Source organism: Somniosus microcephalus, unplaced genomic scaffold (genome assembly GCF_052327205.1).
Source record: "Somniosus microcephalus isolate GS21.2 unplaced genomic scaffold, FLI_Smic_1.0 unresolved_chr8, whole genome shotgun sequence".
NCBI classification, from domain to species: domain Eukaryota; kingdom Metazoa; phylum Chordata; class Chondrichthyes; order Squaliformes; family Somniosidae; genus Somniosus; species Somniosus microcephalus.
This window is the reverse complement of record NW_028225186.1, coordinates 29,749,913-29,766,865: the sequence shown is the minus strand read 5'-3', so window position 1 is coordinate 29,766,865 and position 16,953 is coordinate 29,749,913. Positions and strand designations below refer to the sequence as shown.

At 46.1% G+C, this 16,953-nt stretch overlaps 4 non-coding genes across 4 annotated transcripts; all 4 read left to right on the top strand.

The window, feature by feature from the left end:
* Positions 1-6,054: 6,054 nt before the first annotated feature.
* trnae-uuc (transfer RNA glutamic acid (anticodon UUC)) lies at positions 6,055-6,126 on the top strand. Its single transcript has one exon. It is a non-coding gene; the product is annotated as a tRNA-Glu (tRNA).
* A 1,028-nt stretch (positions 6,127-7,154) lies between these two features.
* On the top strand, positions 7,155-7,225 carry trnag-gcc (transfer RNA glycine (anticodon GCC)). Its single transcript has one exon. It is a non-coding gene; the product is annotated as a tRNA-Gly (tRNA).
* Positions 7,226-14,559: 7,334 nt separating this feature from the next.
* trnae-uuc (transfer RNA glutamic acid (anticodon UUC)) lies at positions 14,560-14,631 on the top strand. Its single transcript has one exon. It is a non-coding gene; the product is annotated as a tRNA-Glu (tRNA).
* Positions 14,632-15,657: 1,026 nt separating this feature from the next.
* On the top strand, positions 15,658-15,728 carry trnag-gcc (transfer RNA glycine (anticodon GCC)). Its single transcript has one exon. It is a non-coding gene; the product is annotated as a tRNA-Gly (tRNA).
* Positions 15,729-16,953: the final 1,225 nt, after the last annotated feature.

The window sequence follows — 16,953 nt, the reverse complement described above, 5'->3', positions numbered from 1 at the left end:
AACTCATTGCCAGTGTGAAAAATGCCACATGAGCAACGTGTGCAAGACTCGAATGACAGAGTAACTGGGCCGTGATAACTTATCCTGATATTCATGAGGCCTTAACATTCGCTGCATAAGACAATTCTACCTCTGGTTACCATCCCTCCTGCCATTGGAAAGCGTTTGTCTTTATTTCCTCTATCAAAACCCATTGTAATTTTGCAAGCCTCTATTAAATTTCCTCTTAGCCTCCAGAGGAAAGCAATCCCAGCTTCTCCACACTATCCCTCGGGCCACACTGTAAGATGTCAAACGGGGTCTGTATGTCTGATAGACATATATTTCAGCTACAGGGGAGTCAAAGGTTATGGGGAACGGGCAGCAAAGTTGCGTTGTGTCGAAGATCTCATCAGCCACGAACTTTTTAAATGGCGGGCTCGAGGGGCCGAATGGCCCAATCCTGCTCCTATTTTTTCTTTTGGGGAAGGTTAGTTTCTTAATTATGTAATTTTTGAGCAGCTAAACAACGTTGGAAGGAAACTCCCACGGGACGTAGAAAAGTGCAAAATCTTAGCTCTACCGAGAGCTCATGCACCTGAGAGGTTAACCCTGTGTTTCTCTGTCCACAGATCTTCCAGGACCTTCGAAGTGTTTCCAGCATTTAATGAACAATTCCAGATGCAGTATCTGCTGCATATTGCTTTTTATGTTAACGCAGTGTCCCCGCTTGTATTAACAAAAGTCAAAAATAAATTGTAGCTACCAGAAAATAGAATCGATTAAGTCGGCGTGCATTGGTGGTTCAGGGGTAGAATTCTCGCCTGCCACGCGGGAACCCGGGTTCGATTCCTGGCCAATGCAGGCTAATTTATTTAACAATTCATTTCATAGCAAACACATCACATGAGCATAAATAATTTATTAGCTGTACCTGTGCAAGTGGATCAAGGGTATGAATGTTCAGCTCCTGTTCCTGTGCAACAGCTTTGAGGGGCTGTAATGGCATCCTGTTCCTGTGTAACAGGCTCGATTCTTACTCTGACAGACATTGCATTGCTCACTTCCTCGTTAGTCTCGTTGTGAGTATCCCCGCCTGTCACGCGGGAGACCGGGGTGAAATTCCCCGACGGGAAGGAATTTTAACATCCCCAATTTTAAACGTTTTGGCAGCACCTTAAAGCGCTCCTTGGAAAAGATCAACAGCGAAAGATTGAACCTAAAACAATTTTAAACGGTGAGGAACTGCATAAAAACCTCCTGCATCAATTCCTCGTTAGCATAGTGTTCTCCTTCTGTTTGTCTTTTGTGCGGGGCACTGCGGAACGAGAGAGGACAGGGAAATGCAGATAACAGCGGGAGAAATCACGTCTGATCTTTCAAGTGGACAGCACTGGCACGATTGGCCGAATGGCCTCACACTGTACTGCACGCCTCCATGAATCATATGGATATCTGAGACATACTCACACAAAGTGAGCACACATCTGTGTTCGTGCATATGTTTGAGTCTTTGTCTCAAGCAGTGCATTACTGTTTCCTCTGTATTGTCCTTGATATTTTGGTGCTGATTATTCAATATCCCGACGGCTTTTCTCTGACTGTGTATCTCTGAGAAAAGCAAAGAAGCAAATAGATTTCAGGTGGACGCCTACACGCACTTGATGCTGTGGTTTCCTGAACATGTCCTTTGTGATCTCGCCTAAAAAATGTCATCTTGTCCGAAAAGTTTGCCTGGCGTGAAAGTGACCTGAATTTCAAAGCAGCAAGGAGGAAAGACTGCCTTGTTCTGCTTGCTGGCAGGCCACTTCTCACAGCTTCCCTGGTGGTCTAGTGGATAGGATTCGGCGCTTTCACCGCCGCGGCCCGGGTTCCATTCCCGGTCAGGGAACCAGTGCGTTTTCTGGCTGTTTGAAATGCCAGCAATCAAAGCACCCGCGCGAAACAATACTTGCACCTCATCAACCTTTCAATTTTCCACACCGCTGCTGTTGCCTCAACAGTCAGCAGCGCATCATTCGGTACCGAGGTGCAGCATTCGCTTCCTTGCCTCGCAGTGTCAGAACAGTCACGGTTATTATCCGTCTTCCATGTATTATTTTGCCGACTGCATCTCCCTAACAAACTTAGCTGATCACAGCACGGCTATCAGTCAACTCATTGCCAGTGTGAAAAATGCCACATTAGCAACGTGTGCAAGACTCGAATGACAGAGTAACTGGGCCGTGATAACTTATCCTGATATTCATGAGGCCTTAACATTCGCTGCATAAGACAATTCTAACTCTGGTTACCATCCCTCCTGCCATTGGAAAGCGTTTGTCTTTATTTCCTCTATCAAAACCCATTGTAATTTTGCAAGCCTCTATTAAATTTCCTCTTAGCCTCCAGAGGAAAGCCATCCCAGCTTCTCCACACTATCCCTCGGGCCACACTGTAAGACGTCAAAAGGGTTCTGTACGTCTGATAGACATATATTTCAGCTACAGGGGAGTCAAAGGTTATGGGGAACGGGCGGCAAAGTTGCGTTGTGTCGAAGATCTCATCAGCCACGAACTTTTTAAATGGCGGGCTCGAGGGGCCGAATGGCCCAATCCTGCTCCTATTTTTTCTTTTGGGGAAGGTTAGTTTCTTAATTATGTAATTTTTGAGCAGCTAAACAACGTTGGAAGGAAACTCCCACGGGACGTAGAAAAGTGCAAAATCTTAGCTCTACCGAGAGCTCATGCACCTGAGAGGTTAACCCTGTGTTTCTCTGTCCACAGATCTTCCAGGACCTTCGAAGTGTTTCCAGCATTTAATCAACAATTCCAGATGCAGTATCTGCTGCATATTGCTTTTTATGTTAACGCAGTGTCCCCGCTTGTATTAACAAAAGTCAAAAATAAATTGTAGCTACCAGAAAATAGAATCGATTAAGTCGGCGTGCATTGGTGGTTCAGGGGTAGAATTCTCGCCTGCCACGCGGGAACCCGGGTTCGATTCCTGACCAATGCAGGCTAATTTATTTAACAATTCATTTCATAGCAAACACATCACATGAGCATAAATAATTTATTAGCTGTACCTGTGCAAGTGGATCAAGGGTATGAATGTTCAGCTCCTGTTCCTGTGCAACAGCTTTGAGGGGCTGAATGGCATCCTGTTCCTGTGTAACAGGCTCGATTCTTACTCTGACAGACATTACATTGCTCACTTCCTCGTTGTGAGTATCCCCGCCTGTCACGCGGGAGACCGGGGTGAAATTCCCCGACGGGAAGGAATTTTAACATCCCCAATTTTAAACGTTTTGGCAGCACCTTAAAGCGCTCCTTGGAAAAGATCAACAGCGAAAGATTGAACCTAAAACAATTTTAAACGGTGAGGAACTGCATAAAAACCTCCTGCATCAATTCCTCGTTAGCATAGTGTTCTCCTTCTGTTTGTCTTTTGTGCGGGGCACTGCGGAACGAGAGAGGACAGGGAAATGCAGATAACAGCGGGAGAAAGCACGTCTGATATTTCAAGTGGACATCACTGGCACGATTGGCCGAATGGCCTCACACTGTACTGCACGCCTCCATGAATCATATGGATATCTGAGACATACTCACACAAAGTGAGCACACATCTGCGTTCGTGCATATGTTTGAGTCTTTGTCTCAAGCAGTGCATTACTGTTTCCTCTGTATTGTCCTTGATATTTTGGTGCTGATTATTCAATATCCCGACGACTTTTCACTGACTGTGTATCTCTGAGAAAAGCACAGAAGCAAATAGATTTCAGGTGGACGCCTACACGCACTTGATGCTGTGGTTTCCTGAACATGTCCTTTGTGATCTCGCCTAAAAAATGTCATCTTGTCCGAAAAGTTTGCCTGGCGTGAAAGTGTCCTGAATTTCAAAGCAGCAAGGAGGAAAGACTGCCTTGTTCTGCTTGCTGGCAGGCCGCTTTTCACAGCTTCCCTGGTGGTCTAGTGGATAGGATTCGGCGCTTTCACCGCCGCGGCCCGGGTTCGATTCCCGGTCAGAGAACCAGTGCGTTTTCTGGCTGTTTGAAATGCCAGCAATCAAAGCACTCCCGCGAAACAATGCTTGCACCTCATTAACCTTTCAATTTTCCACACCGCTGCTGTTGCCTCAACAGTCAGCAGCGCATCATTCGGTACCGAGGTGCAGCATTCGCTTCCTTGCCTCACAGTGTCAGAACAGTCACGGTTATTATCCGTCTTCCATGTATTATTTTGCCGACTGCATCTCCCTAACAAACTTAGCTGATTAAAGCACGGCTATCAGTCAACTCATTGCCAGTGTGAAAAATGCCACATTAGCAACGTGTGCAAGACTCGAATGACAGAGTAACTGGGCCGTGATAACTTATCCTGATATTCATGAGGCCTTAACATTCGCTGCATAAGACAATTCTACCTCTGGTTACCATCCCTCCTGCCATTGGAAAGCGTTTGTCTTTATTTCCTCTATCAAAACCCATTGTAATTTTGCAAGCCTCTATTAAATTTCCTCTTAGCCTCCAGAGGAAAGCAATCCCAGCTTCTCCACACTATCCCTCGGGCCACACTGTAAGACGTCAAACGGGTTCTGTATGTCTGATAGACATATATTTCAGCTACAGGGGAGTCAAAGGTTATGGGGAACGGGCGGCAAAGTTGCGTTGTGTCGAAGATCTCATCAGCCACGAACTTTTTAAATGGCGGGCTCGAGGGGCCGAATGGCCCAATCCTGCTCCTATTTTTTCTTTTGGGGAAGGTTAGTTTCTTAATTATGTAATTTTTGAGCAGCTAAGCAACGTTGGAAGGAAACTCCCACGGGACGTAGAAAAGTGCAAAATCTTAGCTCTACCGAGAGCTCATGCACCTGAGAGGTTAACCCTGTGTTTCTCTGTCCACAGATCTTCCAGGACCTTCGAAGTGTTTCCAGCATTTAATCAACAATTCCAGATGCAGTATCTGCTGCATATTGCTTTTTATGTTAACGCAGTGTCCCCGCTTGTATTAACAAAAGTCAAAAATAAATTGTAGCTACCAGAAAATAGAATCGATTAAGTCGGCGTGAATTGGTGGTTCAGGGGTAGAATTCTCGCCTGCCACGCGGGAGACCCGGGTTCGATTCCCGGCCAATGCAGGCTAATTCTTTTAACAATTCATTTCATAGCAAACACATCACATGAGCATAAATAATTTATTAGCTGTACCTGTGCAAGTGGATCAAGGGTATGAATGTTCTGCTCCTGTTCCTGTGCAACAGCTTTGACGGGCTGAATGGCATCCTGTTCCTGTGTAACAGGCTCGATTCTTACTCTGACAGACATTGCATTGCTCACTTCCTCGTTAGTCTCGTTGTGAGTATCCCCGCCTGTCACGCGGGAGACCGGGGTGAAATTCCCCGACGGGAAGGAATTTTAACATCCCCAATTTTAAACGTTTTGGCAGCACCATAAAGCGCTCCTTGGAAAAGATCAACAGCGAAAGATTGAACCTAAAACAATTTTAAACGGTGAGGAACTGCATAAAAACCTCCTGCATCAATTCCTCGTTAGCATAGTGTTCTCCTTTTGTTTGTCTTTTGTGCGGGGCACTGCGGAAAGAGAGAGGACAGGGAAATGCAGATAACAGCGGGAGAAAGCACGTCTGATCTTTCAAGTGGACAGCACTGGCACGATTGGCCGAATGGCCTCACACTGTACTGCACGCCTCCATGAATCATATGGATATCTGAGACATACTCACTCAAAGTGAGCACACATCTGTGTTCGTGCATATGTTTGAGTCTTTGTCTCAAGCAGTGCATTACTGTTTCCTCTGTATTGTCCTTGATATTTTGGTGCTGATTATTCAATATCCCGACGGCATTTCTCTGACTGTGTATCTCTGAGAAAAGCACAGAAGCAAATAGATTTCAGGTGGACTCCTACACGCACTTGATGCTGTGGTTTCCTGAACATGTCCTTTGTGATGTCGCCTAAAAAATGTCATCTTGGACGAAAAGTTTGCCTGGCGTGAAAGTGACCTGAATTTCAAAGCAGCAAGGAGGAAAGACTGCCTTGTTCTGCTTGCTGGCAGGCCGCTTCTCAAAGCTTCCCTGGTGGTCTAGTGGATAGGATTCGGCGCTTTCACCGCCGCGGCCCGGGTTCGATTCCCGGTCAGGGAACCAGTGCGTTTTCTGGCTGTTTGAAATGCCAGCAATCAAAGCACCCGCGCGAAACAATGCTTGCACCTCATCAACCTTTCAATTTTCCACACCGCTGCTGTTGCCTCAACAGTCAGCAGCGCATCATTCGGTACCGAGGTGCAGCATTCGCTTCCTTGCCTCAGAACAGTCACGGTTATTATCCGTCTTCCATGTATTATTTTGCCGACTGCATCTCCCTAACAAACTTAGCTGTTCACAGCACGGCTATCAGTCAACTCATTGCCAGTGTGAAAAATGCCACATTAGCAACGTGTGCAAGACTCGAATGACAGAGTAACTGGGCCGTGATAACTTATCCTGATATTCATGAGGCCTTAACATTCGCTGCATAAGACAATTCTACCTCTGGTTACCATACCTCCTGCCATTGGAAAGCGGTTGTCTTTATTTCCTCTATCAAAACCCATTGTAATTTTGCAAGCCTCTATTAAATTTCCTCTTAGCCTCCAGAGGAAAGCAATCCCAGCTTCTCCACACTATCCCTCGGGCCACACTGTAAGACGTCAAACGGGTTCTGTATGTCTGATAGACATATATTTCAGCTACAGGGGAGTCAAAGGTTATGGGGAACGGGCGGCAAAGTTGCGTTGTGTCGAAGATCTCATCAGCCACGAACTTTTTAAATGGCGGGCTCGAGGGGCCGAATGGCCCAATCCTGCTCCTATTTTTTCTTTTGGGGAAGGTTAGTTTCTTAATTATGTAATTTTTGAGCAGCTAAGCAACGTTGGAAGGAAACTCCCACGGGACGTAGAAAAGTGCAAAATCTTAGCTCTACCGAGAGCTCATGCACCTGAGAGGTTAACCCTGTGTTTCTCTGTCCACAGATCTTCCAGGACCTTCGAAGTGTTTCCAGCATTTAATCAACAATTCCAGATGCAGTATCTGCTGCATATTGCTTTTTATGTTAACGCAGTGTCCCCGCTTGTATTAACAAAAGTCAAAAATAAATTGTAGCTACCAGAAAATAGAATCGATTAAGTCGGCGTGCATTGGTGGTTCAGGGGTAGAATTCTCGCCTGCCACGCGGGAGACCCGGGTTCGATTCCCGGCCAATGCAGGCTAATTTTTTTAACAATTCATTTCATAGCAAACACATCACATGAGCATAAATAATTTATTAGCTGTACCTGTGCAAGCGGATCAAGGGTATGAATGTTCTGCTCCTGTTCCTGTGCAACAGCTTTGAGGGGCTGAATGGCATCCTGTTCCTGTGTAACAGGCTCGATTCTTACTCTGACAGACATTGCATTGCTCACTTCCTCGTTAGTCTCGTTGTGAGTATCCCCGCCTGTCACGCGGGAGACCGGGGTGAAATTCCTCGACGGGAAGGAATTTTAACATCCCCAATTTTAAACGTTTTGGCAGCACCATAAAGCGCTCCTTGGAAAAGATCAACAGCGAAAGATTGAACCTAAAACAATTTTAAACGGTGAGGAACTGCATAAAAACCACCTGCATCAATTCCTCGTTAGCACAGTGTTCTCCTTCTGTTTGTCTTTTGTGCGGGGCACTGCGGAACGAGAGAGGACAGGGAAATGCAGATAACAGCGGGAGAAAGCACGTCTGATCTTTCAAGTGGACAGCACTGGCACGATTGGCCGAATGGCCTCACACTGTACTGCACGCCTCCATGAATCATATGGATATCTGAGACATAATCACACAAAGTGAGCACACATCTGTGTTCGTGCATATGTTTGAGTCTTTGTCTCAAGCAGTGCATTACTGTTTCCTCTGTATTGTCCTTGATATTTTGGTGCTGATTATTCAATATCCCGACGGCTTTTCTCTGACTGTGTATCTCTGAGAAAAGCACAGAAGCAAATAGATTTCAGGTGGACTCCTACACGCACTTGATGCTGTGGTTTCCTGAACATGTCCTTTGTGATGTCGCCTAAAAAATGTCATCTTGGACGAAAAGTTTGCCTGGCGTGAAAGTGACCTGAATTTCAAAGCAGCAAGGAGGAAAGACTGCCTTGTTCTGCTTGCTGGCAGGCCGCTTTTCACAGCTTTCCTGGTGGTCTAGTGGATAGGATTCGGCGCTTTCACCGCCGCGGCCCGGGATCGATTCCCGGTCAGGGAACCAGTGCATTTTCTGGCTGTTTGAAATGCCAGCAATCAAAGCACCCGCGCGAAACAATGCTTGCACCTCATCAACCTTTCAATTTTCCACACCGCTGCTGTTGCCTCAACAGTCAGCAGCGCATCATTCGGTACCGAGGTGCAGCATTCGCTTTCTTGCCTCAGAACAGTCACGGCTATTATCCGTCTTCCATGTATTATTTTGCCGACTGCATCTCCATAACAAACTTAGCTGTTCACAGCACGGCTATCAGTCAACTCATTGCCAGTGTGAAAAATGCCACATTAGCAACGTGTGCAAGACTCGAATGACAGAGTAACTGGGCCGTGATAACTTATCCTGATATTCATGAGGCCTTAACATTCGCTGCATAAGACAATTCTACCTCTGGTTACCATCCCTCCTGCCATTGGAAAGCGGTTGTCTTTATTTCCTCTATCAAAACCTATTGTAATTTTGCAAGCCTCTATTAAATTTCCTCTTAGCCTCCAGAGGAAAGCAATCCCAGCTTCTCCACACTATCCCTCGGGCCACACTGTAAGACGTCAAACGGGTTCTGTATGTCTGATAGACATATATTTCAGCTACAGGGGAGTCAAAGGTTATGGGGAACGGGCGGCAAAGTTGCGTTGTGTCGAAGATCTCATCAGCCACGAACTTTTTAAATGGCGGGCTCGAGGGGCCGAATGGCCCAATCCTGCTCCTATTTTTTCTTTTGGGGAAGGTTAGTTTCTTAATTATGTAATTTTTGAGCAGCTAAACAACGTTGGAAGGAAACTCCCACGGGACGTAGAAAAGTGCAAAATCTTAGCTCTACCGAGAGCTCATGCACCTGAGAGGTTAACCCTGTGTTTCTCTGTCCACAGATCTTCCAGGACCTTCGAAGTGTTTCCAGCATTTAATCAACAATTCCAGATGCAGTATCTGCTGCATATTGCTTTTTATGTTAACGCAGTGTCCCCGCTTGTATTAACAAAAGTCAAAAATAAATTGTAGCTACCAGAAAATAGAATCGATTAAGTCGGCGTGCATTGGTGGTTCAGGGGTAGAATTCTCGCCTGCCACGCGGGAACCCGGGTTCGATTCCTGGCCAATGCAGGCTAATTTATTTAACAATTCATTTCATAGCAAACACATCACATGAGCATAAATAATTTATTAGCTGTACCTGTGCAAGTGGATCAAGGGTATGAATGTTCAGCTCCTGTTCCTGTGCAACAGCTTTGAGGGGCTGAATGGCATCCTGTTCCTGTGTAACAGGCTCGATTCTTACTCTGACAGACATTGCATTGCTCACTGTCTCGTTGTGAGTATCCCCGCCTGTCACGCGGGAGACCGGGGTGAAATTCCCCGACGGGAAGGAATTTTAACATCCCCAATTTTAAACGTTTTGGCAGCACCTTAAAGCGCTCCTTGGAAAAGATCAACAGCGAAAGATTGAACCTAAAACAATTTTAAACGGTGAGGAACTGCATAAAAACCTCCTGCATCAATTCCTCGTTAGCATAGTGTTCTCCTTCTGTTTGTCTTTTGTGCGGGGCACTGCGGAACGAGAGAGGACAGGGAAATGCAGATAACAGCGGGAGAAATCACGTCTGATCTTTCAAGTGGACAGCACTGGCACGATTGGCCGAATGGCCTCACACTGTACTGCACGCCTCCATGAATCATATGGATATCTGAGACATACTCACACAAAGTGAGCACACATCTGTGTTCGTGCATATGTTTGAGTCTTTGTCTCAAGCAGTGCATTACTGTTTCCTCTGTATTGTCCTTGATATTTTGGTGCTGATTATTCAATATCCCGACGGCTTTTCTCTGACTGTGTATCTCTGAGAAAAGCAAAGAAGCAAATAGATTTCAGGTGGACGCCTACACGCACTTGATGCTGTGGTTTCCTGAACATGTCCTTTGTGATCTCGCCTAAAAAATGTCATCTTGTCCGAAAAGTTTGCCTGGCGTGAAAGTGACCTGAATTTCAAAGCAGCAAGGAGGAAAGACTGCCTTGTTCTGCTTGCTGGCAGGCCACTTCTCACAGCTTCCCTGGTGGTCTAGTGGATAGGATTCGGCGCTTTCACCGCCGCGGCCCGGGTTCCATTCCCGGTCAGGGAACCAGTGCGTTTTCTGGCTGTTTGAAATGCCAGCAATCAAAGCACCCGCGCGAAACAATACTTGCACCTCATCAACCTTTCAATTTTCCACACCGCTGCTGTTGCCTCAACAGTCAGCAGCGCATCATTCGGTACCGAGGTGCAGCATTCGCTTCCTTGCCTCGCAGTGTCAGAACAGTCACGGTTATTATCCGTCTTCCATGTATTATTTTGCCGACTGCATCTCCCTAACAAACTTAGCTGATCACAGCACGGCTATCAGTCAACTCATTGCCAGTGTGAAAAATGCCACATTAGCAACGTGTGCAAGACTCGAATGACAGAGTAACTGGGCCGTGATAACTTATCCTGATATTCATGAGGCCTTAACATTCGCTGCATAAGACAATTCTAACTCTGGTTACCATCCCTCCTGCCATTGGAAAGCGTTTGTCTTTATTTCCTCTATCAAAACCCATTGTAATTTTGCAAGCCTCTATTAAATTTCCTCTTAGCCTCCAGAGGAAAGCCATCCCAGCTTCTCCACACTATCCCTCGGGCCACACTGTAAGACGTCAAAAGGGTTCTGTACGTCTGATAGACATATATTTCAGCTACAGGGGAGTCAAAGGTTATGGGGAACGGGCGGCAAAGTTGCGTTGTGTCGAAGATCTCATCAGCCACGAACTTTTTAAATGGCGGGCTCGAGGGGCCGAATGGCCCAATCCTGCTCCTATTTTTTCTTTTGGGGAAGGTTAGTTTCTTAATTATGTAATTTTTGAGCAGCTAAACAACGTTGGAAGGAAACTCCCACGGGACGTAGAAAAGTGCAAAATCTTAGCTCTACCGAGAGCTCATGCACCTGAGAGGTTAACCCTGTGTTTCTCTGTCCACAGATCTTCCAGGACCTTCGAAGTGTTTCCAGCATTTAATCAACAATTCCAGATGCAGTATCTGCTACATATTGCTTTTTATGTTAACGCAGTGTCCCCGCTTGTATTAACAAAAGTCAAAAATAAATTGTAGCTACCAGAAAATAGAATCGATTAAGTCGGCGTGCATTGGTGGTTCAGGGGTAGAATTCTCGCCTGCCACGCGGGAACCCGGGTTCGATTCCTGGCCAATGCAGGCTAATTTATTTAACAATTCATTTCATAGCAAACACATCACATGAGCATAAATAATTTATTAGCTGTACCTGTGCAAGTGGATCAAGGGTATGAATGTTCAGCTCCTGTTCCTGTGCAACAGCTTTGAGGGGCTGAATGGCATCCTGTTCCTGTGTAACAGGCTCGATTCTTACTCTGACAGACATTGCATTGCTCACTTCCTCGTTAGTCTCGTTGTGAGTATCCCCGCCTGTCACGCGGGAGACCGGGGTGAAATTCCCCGACGGGAAGGAATTTTAACATCCCCAATTTTAAACGTTTTGGCAGCACCTTAAAGCGCTCCTTGGAAAAGATCAACAGCGAAAGATTGAACCTAAAACAATTTTAAACGGTGAGGAACTGCATAAAAACCTCCTGCATCAATTCCTCGTTAGCATAGTGTTCTCCTTCTGTTTGTCTTTTGTGCGGGGCACTGCGGAACGAGAGAGGACAGGGAAATGCAGATAACAGCGGGAGAAAGCACGTCTGATCTTTCAAGTGGACAGCACTGGCACGATTGGCCGAATGGCCTCACACTGTACTGCACGCCTCCATGAATCATATGGATATCTGAGACATACTCACACAAAGTGAGCACACATCTGCGTTCGTGCATATGTTTGAGTCTTTGTCTCAAGCAGTGCATTACTGTTTCCTCTGTATTGTCCTTGATATTTTGGTGCTGATTATTCAATATCCCGACGACTTTTCACTGACTGTGTATCTCTGAGAAAAGCACAGAAGCAAATAGATTTCAGGTGGACGCCTACACGCATTTGATGCTGTGGTTTCCTGAACATGTCCTTTGTGATCTCGCCTAAAAAATGTCATCTTGTACGAAAAGTTTGCCTGGCGTGAAAGTGTCCTGAATTTCAAAGCAGCAAGGAGGAAAGACTGCCTTGTTCTGCTTGCTGGCAGGCCGCTTTTCACAGCTTCCCTGGTGGTCTAGTGGATAGGATTCGGCGCTTTCACCGCCGCGGCCCGGGTTCGATTCCCGGTCAGAGAACCAGTGCGTTTTCTGGCTGTTTGAAATGCCAGCAATCAAAGCACTCCCGCGAAACAATGCTTGCACCTCATTAACCTTTCAATTTTCCACACCGCTGCTGTTGCCTCAACAGTCAGCAGCGCATCATTCGGTACCGAGGTGCAGCATTCGCTTCCTTGCCTCACAGTGTCAGAACAGTCACGGTTATTATCCGTCTTCCATGTATTATTTTGCCGACTGCATCTCCCTAACAAACTTAGCTGATTAAAGCACGGCTATCAGTCAACTCATTGCCAGTGTGAAAAATGCCACATTAGCAACGTGTGCAAGACTCGAATGACAGAGTAACTGGGCCGTGATAACTTATCCTGATATTCATGAGGCCTTAACATTCGCTGCATAAGACAATTCTACCTCTGGTTACCATCCCTCCTGCCATTGGAAAGCGTTTGTCTTTATTTCCTCTATCAAAACCCATTGTAATTTTGCAAGCCTCTATTAAATTTCCTCTTAGCCTCCAGAGGAAAGCAATCCCAGCTTCTCCACACTATCCCGCGGGCCACACTGTAAGACGTCAAACGGGTTCTGTATGTCTGATAGACATATATTTCAGCTACAGGGGAGTCAAAGGTTATGGGGAACGGGCGGCAAAGTTGCGTTGTGTCGAAGATCTCATCAGCCACGAACTTTTTAAATGGCGGGCTCGAGGGGCCGAATGGCCCAATCCTGCTCCTATTTTTTCTTTTGGGGAAGGTTAGTTTCTTAATTATGTAATTTTTGAGCAGCTAAGCAACGTTGGAAGGAAACTCCCACGGGACGTAGAAAAGTGCAAAATCTTAGCTCTACCGAGAGCTCATGCACCTGAGAGGTTAACCCTGTGTTTCTCTGTCCACAGATCTTCCAGGACCTTCGAAGTGTTTCCAGCATTTAATCAACAATTCCAGATGCAGTATCTGCTGCATATTGCTTTTTATGTTAACGCAGTGTCCCCGCTTGTATTAACAAAAGTCAAAAATAAATTGTAGCTACCAGAAAATAGAATCGATTAAATCGGCGTGAATTGGTGGTTCAGGGGTAGAATTCTCGCCTGCCACGCGGGAGACCCGGGTTCGATTCCCGGCCAATGCAGGCTAATTCTTTTAACAATTCATTTCATAGCAAACACATCACATGAGCATAAATAATTTATTAGCTGTACCTGTGCAAGTGGATCAAGGGTATGAATGTTCTGCTCCTGTTCCTGTGCAACAGCTTTGACGGGCTGAATGGCATCCTGTTCCTGTGTAACAGGCTCGATTCTTACTCTGACAGACATTGCATTGCTCACTTCCTCGTTAGTCTCGTTGTGAGTATCCCCGCCTGTCACGCGGGAGACCGGGGTGAAATTCCCCGACGGGAAGGAATTTTAACATCCCCAATTTTAAACGTTTTGGCAGCACCATAAAGCGCTCCTTGGAAAAGATCAACAGCGAAAGATTGAACCTAAAACAATTTTAAACGGTGAGGAACTGCATAAAAACCTCCTGCATCAATTCCTCGTTAGCATAGTGTTCTCCTTTTGTTTGTCTTTTGTGCGGGGCACTGCGGAAAGAGAGAGGACAGGGAAATGCAGATAACAGCGGGAGAAAGCACGTCTGATCTTTCAAGTGGACAGCACTGGCACGATTGGCCGAATGGCCTCACACTGTACTGCATGCCTCCATGAATCATATGGATATCTGAGACATACTCACTCAAAGTGAGCACACATCTGTGTTCGTGCATATGTTTGAGTCTTTGTCTCAAGCAGTGCATTACTGTTTCCTCTGTATTGTCCTTGATATTTTGGTGCTGATTATTCAATATCCCGACGGCATTTCTCTGACTGTGTATCTCTGAGAAAAGCACAGAAGCAAATAGATTTCAGGTGGACTCCTACACGCACTTGATGCTGTGGTTTCCTGAACATGTCCTTTGTGATGTCGCCTAAAAAATGTCATCTTGGACGAAAAGTTTGTCTGGCGTGAAAGTGACCTGAATTTCAAAGCAGCAAGGAGGAAAGACTGCCTTGTTCTGCTTGCTGGCAGGCCGCTTCTCAAAGCTTCCCTGGTGGTCTAGTGGATAGGATTCGGCGCTTTCACCGCCGCGGCCCGGGTTCGATTCCCGGTCAGGGAACCAGTGCGTTTTCTGGCTGTTTGAAATGCCAGCAATCAAAGCACCCGCGCGAAACAATGCTTGCACCTCATCAACCTTTCAATTTTCCACACCGCTGCTGTTGCCTCAACAGTCAGCAGCGCATCATTCGGTACCGAGGTGCAGCATTCGCTTCCTTGCCTCAGAACAGTCACGGTTATTATCCGTCTTCCATGTATTATTTTGCCGACTGCATCTCCCTAACAAACTTAGCTGTTCACAGCACGGCTATCAGTCAACTCATTGCCAGTGTGAAAAATGCCACATTAGCAACGTGTGCAAGACTCGAATGACAGAGTAACTGGGCCGTGATAACTTATCCTGATATTCATGAGGCCTTAACATTCGCTGCATAAGACAATTCTACCTCTGGTTACCATCCCTCCTGCCATTGGAAAGCGGTTGTCTTTATTTCCTCTATCAAAACCCATTGTAATTTTGCAAGCCTCTATTAAATTTCCTCTTAGCCTCCAGAGGAAAGCAATCCCAGCTTCTCCACACTATCCCTCGGGCCACACTGTAAGACGTCAAACGGGTTCTGTATGTCTGATAGACATATATTTCAGCTACAGGGGAGTCAAAGGTTATGGGGAACGGGCGGCAAAGTTGCGTTGTGTCGAAGATCTCATCAGCCACGAACTTTTTAAATGGCGGGCTCGAGGGGCCGAATGGCCCAATCCTGCTCCTATTTTTTCTTTTGGGGAAGGTTAGTTTCTTAATTATGTAATTTTTGAGCAGCTAAGCAACGTTGGAAGGAAACTCCCACGGGACGTAGAAAAGTGCAAAATCTTAGCTCTACCGAGAGCTCATGCACCTGAGAGGTTAACCTGTTTTCTCTGTCCACAGATCTTCCAGGACCTTCTAAGTGTTTCCAGCATTTAATCAACAATTCCAGATGCAGTATCTGCTGCATATTGCTTTTTATGTTAACGCAGTGTCCCCGCTTGTATTAACAAAAGTCATAAATAAATTGTAGCTACCAGAAAATAGAATCGATTAAGTCGGCGTGCATTGGTGGTTCAGGGGTAGAATTCTCGCCTGCCACGCGGGAGACCCGGGTTCGATTCCCGGCCAATGCAGGCTAATTTTTTTAACAATTCATTTCATAGCAAACACATCACATGAGCATAAATAATTTATTAGCTGTACCTGTGCAAGTGGATCAAGGGTATGAATGTTCTGCTCCTGTTCCTGTGCAACAGCTTTGAGGGGCTGAATGGCATCCTGTTCCTGTGTAACAGGCTCGATTCTTACTCTGACAGACATTGCATTGCTCACTTCCTCGTTAGTCTCGTTGTGAGTATCCCCGCCTGTCACGCGGGAGACCGGGGTGAAATTCCCCGACGGGAAGGAATTTTAACATCCCCAATTTTAAACGTTTTGGCAGCACCATAAAGCGCACCTTGGAAAAGATCAACAGCGAAAGATTGAACCTAAAACAATTTTAAACGGTGAGGAACTGCATAAAAACCTCCTGCATCAATTCCTCGTTAGCATAGTGTTCTTCTTCTGTTTGTCTTTTGTGCGGGGCACTGCGGAAAGAGAGAGGACAGGGAAATGCAGATAACAGCGGGAGAAAGCACGTCTGATCTTTCAAGTGGACAGCACTGGCACGATTGGCCAAATGGCCTCACACTGTACTGCACGCCTCCATGAATCATATGGATATCTGAGACATACTCACACAAAGTGAGCACACATCTGTGTTCGTGCATATGTTTGAGTCTTTGTCTCAAGCAGTGCATTACTGTTTCCTCTGTATTGTCCTTGATATTTTGGTGCTGATTATTCAATATCCCGACGGCTTTTCTCTGACAGTGTATCTCTGAGAAAAGCACAGAAGCAAATAGATTTCAGGTGGACTCCTACACGCACTTGATGCTGTGGTTTCCTGAACATGTCCTTTGTGATGTCGCCTAAAAAATGTCATCTTGTACGAAAAGTTTGCCTGGCGTGAAAGTGACCTGAATTTCAAAGCAGCAAGGAGGAAAGACTGCCTTGTTCTGCTTGCTGGCAGGCCGCTTCTCACAGCTTCCCTGGTGGTCTAGTGGATAGGATTCGGCGCTTTCACCGCCGCGGCCCGGGTTCGATTCCCGGTCAGTGGAACCAGTGCGTTTTCTGGCTGTTTGAAATGCCAGCAATCAAAGCACCCGCGCGAAACAATGCTTGCATCTCATCAACCTTTCAGTTTTCCACACCGCTGCTGTTGCCTCAACAATCAGCAGCGCATCATTCGGTACCGAGGTGCAGCATTCGCTTCCTTGCCTCAGAACAGTCACGGTTATTATCCGTCTTCCATGTATT